We start from the raw sequence: 5,588 nt of genomic DNA on the forward strand, positions 1-5,588 counted from the left end.
ATGGCTCAGAATCCTTTAATTCTCCACTGTTCACACTGTGTAAATTACATTTAAATGTGGAACTCTTTGAGTAACCAAACTAATAAATGACTCCCAAATGCATCCTAGTGTGCAGATCTGCCATCTATCACGTGCTTCCAGATGTCTTTCATGTGTCACCTCATTGACCACTGGGGCTGTTGGGACTTGTCAGACCTGACCTGTTGAAAAGGTACCATCTCCCTCCTTTGCTTCACATATTTGTGTTTCCTGTGTAGGGATGGGGTTGTGACTTCCATCTACCCTTAGCATATTTGAAGTATTGTTGCATGGCCAGAAAATTTAAATGATGGAATCATTGTGTGTCAACAGCTTCAGAAACTTTCTTCTCACCAGAAGGAACACCTTATCAGAGTCATGCCCTGGCTGAGCTATGATACTCAATGAAGCAAGATTAATTTACCATGCTTGAAAGCTAATCTCTGTGACCATCTCCTTGTCCAGATGACTTAAGGACGAGGCCTTTTGTGAAGGCCATTTAGATATAAGAACAGTGCATTCTGTAATGAAATGCAGGGTTCTGAGTCAGCTGAAATTCTGCTACTCAATTTGGCTTGGTGATTTGGTTCCACTTTCAGTTACAGAATTTGCCATAGGTGGGTGTGATTATACAAATTAAAACATAAACTTAGAAATAACTGGGGTGTGTTTATCCATATACCTTAGCAAGGCACCTGTGTGCCTTGGAATCTCTGCTAGCTAGTGATTTCTGTGGGCTTCAGGAAGAGGGAGGACAGGATGGAGGAGATGTGAGACTGATGGTTCTAGTCCCCTGACTCCCCAAAACGGTCTGCTGGGAACAGGACTTCTAAAAGGCAAATATATCTGGAAGGCTGTGGTCGAAAGCCATTTTTGCTGGCTATAAGCGGGGTCTCCGGAACCAAAGAGAGCACACAGCTCTTCTTAAAATTGAAGGTGTTTATGCCCGAGACGAAACTGAATTCTATTTGGGCAAGAGAAGTGCTTATGTATACAAAGCAAAGAACAACACAGTGACTCCTGGTGGCAAACTAAACAAAACCAGAGTAATCTGGGGAAAGGTAACTCGGGCCCATGGAAACAATGGCATGGTTCGTGCCAAATTCCGAAGCAACCTTCCTGCTAAGGCCATTGGACACAGAATCCGTGTGATGCTGTACCCCTCAAGGATTTAAACTAATGAAAAGTAAATAAATAAAAGTGGATTTGTGCTCTTGGAAAAAAAAAACCAAAATAAAAACATAAATTTACATCACAAATACAAAGCCTATAAATAGGAGAATGATATGTGGTGGATTGTTCTCCAAAAGTTTTCTTCCCCTCCCACTTTTTAAAAATTAATAATCAGCAAAATTATCCAGCAATAGGTCTTCAGATCAAACTATTTGCTTGTCTTGTCCATGTTTAATTATTGCCTTACATACCAGTATACTGTGTATTCTACTTCTGTTACTTAGAAATGTGTAGTGTATAAATTATTTGCTGCTAGCAAAAGTTTTGCTGTGCTAATCTCCAATTATAGAGAAAAAAGGATATGTATAGAGCAATGTAATTATAAAATGTGCAGTGAAACTACAATGAGATACCACCTTATCCCTATCAGAATGGCCATTACTACAAAGTCAAAAAACAATAGATGCTGGCATGGATACAGAGAGAAAAGGACACTTACACTCTATTGGTGGGACTGCTTATTAGTACAACCTCTATGGAAAACTGTATAGATATTCCTCAAAGAAATAAATATAGACCTACCATTTGATACTGCAATCCCACTGTTATGCATCTATCAAAGGAAATGAAGTCATGCATTCAAAAGACACCTGCACTTGAATGTTTATTGAAGCACAATTTACAATGGCAAAGATGTGGAATTAACATAAATGTCCTTTAATTCATGAGTGGATAAAGAAAATATTATATATATATATATACCACATGGAGTACTACTCAGCCATAAAAGGGAACAAAATAATGTCGTTTGCAGCAATGTGGAGTGAACTGGAGATCATTATCCTAAGTGAAGTATCTCAGGCATGGAAAACCAAACACCATTGTGTTCTCACTAATTCATGGGAGCTAATAGATGGGTACACATGGGCACAAAATGATATAAAGACATGAGAAACCAAGAAGGGGGGGTGGGAGAGTGGGCGTGGGATAAAAACTTACCTATTGGGTACAATGAACACTATTCTGGTGATGGGCACACCAAAAGCTCTGACTTAAGCATTATAGACAATATCTATGTAACAAAAACACTTATACCCCCCTAATTAATATTTGGAAATAAAAAAAAAATAAAAAAGGAAGTTCTTGCTTGAGTTGTGAAGTATGCTTTGTTGTAGGTAAATACTTCAACAAATAGTTTTGTCAAGGGGGACACACTAGATCACTTAGTACCTTTTCCTGCATCCTTTTTTGGCTTGCTCTTGCTGTTATTCTCTATTCTGCGTGCATGTAAATAACTAGGATTCTGTTATATGCACACGAAAAGAACTGAGTCCTCAGCCTTTCAGCTTAAGATGCATACTCTTTTTCATTTAATAAATAATTTTTTCATTTAATACATATTTTATTTCATCTTTGTGATCTGCAATAAATCAATGACAATGTTTTAGCTTCTTTTTTTATTGTGGTAAAATACAAAGTAAAAATTAACAATTTCCACCATTTTAGAGTGTACATTTCAGCAGCATTTAGTACATTCACAGTGTTGTGCAGCCATTGCCACTACGTAGTTACATAACCTTTTCATCACCCCAAAAGAAAACTCTGTACCCATTAAGTAGTCACTTTCTATGCTTCATTCCTTCCAGCTCCTGGAAATCATGAATCTCTCTGTCTTTATGCATTTGCTTATTCTATAGATTTCATATAAATGAGTCTTACAACATGTGGTCTTTTGTATCTGGTTTCATTTAGCTTACACTTAGCATAATGTTTTTGAGGTCCATCCATGTTGTAGCATGCATCAGCACTTTGCTTTTATTGCTGAATAATCATAGTCCCTTGTATGGATATACCACATTTTCTTTATGCACATTGGGTTATTTCTACCTTTGGCTAATTCATGTACACTTTTTTTTTTTTTTTTTAAAGACAGAATCTCACTCCTTTTGCCTAGGCTGGAGTGCAGTGGCCTCATCATAGCTTACTGCAGCCTTGAACTCCTGGGCTTGAGTGATCCTCCTGCCTCAGCCTCCCCAGGTAGCTGAGACTACAGGTGTGCATGGACATGCCTGGCAAATTTTTGTATTTGTTTGTAGAGATGTGATCTCGCTCTTGCTCAGGCTGGTCTCAAACTCTTGGCCTCAAGTCATCCTCCCACCTTGGCCTCCCAAAGTGCTAGAATTACAGGCATGAGCCACTGTGCCCACCCCATGTACATGTTTTTATTTGGACGGTTGTTTTTAATTCTTTTGGGTATATGCCCAGTATTGAATCTGCTGGGTCAAATGGTAATTCTATGATTAACTTATCGAGGAACCACCCCAATTGTTTTCCACAGCGGCTGCACCGTTTTACATTCTCACCAGCAATGTATAAGTACTCCAATTTTTCTCCTCTCTCCAACACTTGTTATTTTTCATTTATTTGATTATAGCTATCCTAGTGGATGTAAAATAGTACTGTGTGGTTTTGATTTGCATTTCTCTAATGAAAAATAACATTGAGCATCTTTTCTTATGCTTATTGGCTATTTTTATAACTTCTCTGGAGAACTGTCTATCCAAGCACTTTATCCATTTTTAAAATTGGGTTGTTTATCTTTTTCTTGTTAATTTGTAAGAGTTCTTTGTATATTCTGGATACTAGACCTTACTATATAAGATTTGCACATATTTTTCCCATTCTACAGTAGTTTTTAACCCTCTTGATAGTCTTCTTTGATGAACAAAAGTTTTTACTATTGATGAAGTCCAATTTATGTATTTTTCTTTCTTTGATTTTGCTTTTGATGTCTTATGTAAGAAACTATTGCCAAATCCAAGGTAATGAAGATTTACCCCTATGTTTTCTTCTGAGAGATTTATATTTTTAAAAAGTTTTAAATGAAATTTAAAGTTTTAGCTCTTAAATTTGGGTCTTTCATCCATTTTGAGTTAATTTTTGTATATGGGGTCCAACCTCATTCTTTTGCATCTAGTTATCCCAGCACCATTTTTTGAAGACTATTTTTTTCTCCCTCGGTGATCTTGACAGCTATGTCAAATATCAATTTATGATAGATATGAGAGTTTATTTTTGAATGCTCAGTTCTATTTCATTGATCTATATGTCTATCCTTATGCCAGAATGCTATTTGTTTTGATTACTGTGGCTTTGTAGCAAGTTTTGAAATAGGGAGATGATACTGTCTTTGTTTTTTGCTTTCTTGAATTGAGTAAATTAGTCTGTCTTCAGATTCTACCTCCCTTTCTTAGGTTATACGTGATGGGGCTGCAAAACTCTCAATAACTATCTGAGAGAGGTCTTGGGGTGGGTACATGGAAAGAAAGGAGAACATTTGTTATACTACTTGCAGTAATAATGATCTAAATATCTGAGTTAAAATCAGATACAATGGAAATTTTATATTTATGCATATGCAGTACACTATACATTTTTGTTCATGTATAGTGTATAGTGTATTTATGTAACTATGCTGCTATTTCTGTAAAATAAATTCCTTGAAAACTGATGGCTGAATCACAGGATATGTTTACTTAAAAATGTGGACTTCCAACGTACTGTTACCAGTTTTTACTTGGACTGAAAATATGTGAAAGACTAACAATGATACCAGCAATGATGTCTTAATGGATTTTATACAGAGAGCACCAAGTCACAAAGCAATAGAATGAAAATCATCAGCAACAATGTAGCAATCAGTTCCATATGGTGTTATTTTAACTCACAAATGATAATTGAAACCAGCCTTTTGCTCATGTTGTTTCCTCTCTTCCTCCCTAGTCTCCTGGTGAATGACGATTTACCTGAAGTAAGTCTTGGTCTTCAGGTAAGTCTTCTCACTGTCTCTAGGCAGTCTTCCCTGACATTTCCCCCAGCCTCACCCTACAGGAAAAGGTACTTCTGCGGTGATTCCTTCCCTTCCTCTGCCCTATAATCTTTAGCTATGTCTATCATAACACCTGTCATTCCAGTTATTTGCTTACTTGTTTGTAAGTAAGAACATATTTCTTACTCATCTTTATGTTACCAGTTAATGAATGGCTAATAATTGAATGAAATAGGACTGGATCAGATTGTCCAGTGAGGGAATGGACATTAAATAGAACTGAAATTTAAATAATAACTCTATAATTAATAGTAATTAAGATTACTATAAATTATAGTAATTGTAATAACTATAATTAATATTCAAATAGTATATTATATGAATATATTTGTAAAGAAAGGAAGGTTGGTTCCTTCAGAGGTGGTTATAGTTTAGAGATTTTATTGTTTCACAAAGTGGAAAGGTTACTGAAGAAAGTAACAGAAGCATTAGTCAAGAGATAAGATCAAAGATCATTTCTTAAAACAGGACTTAAGGAATACTCTAAGGTTCAAGTTCAAAAGACATC

The 5,588-nt window shown here is 36.1% G+C and overlaps 1 pseudogene; it reads left to right on the plus strand.

Annotated features, from left to right (window-relative positions):
• The first annotated feature begins 851 nt into the window (after positions 1–851).
• Positions 852–1,223, plus strand: LOC138390300 (large ribosomal subunit protein eL33 pseudogene; annotated as a pseudogene).
• The last annotated feature ends 4,365 nt before the right edge of the window (positions 1,224–5,588 follow it).

The sequence above is a fragment of the Eulemur rufifrons genome, chromosome 8 (assembly GCF_041146395.1).
Source record: "Eulemur rufifrons isolate Redbay chromosome 8, OSU_ERuf_1, whole genome shotgun sequence".
Lineage (NCBI taxonomy): Eukaryota > Metazoa > Chordata > Mammalia > Primates > Lemuridae > Eulemur > Eulemur rufifrons.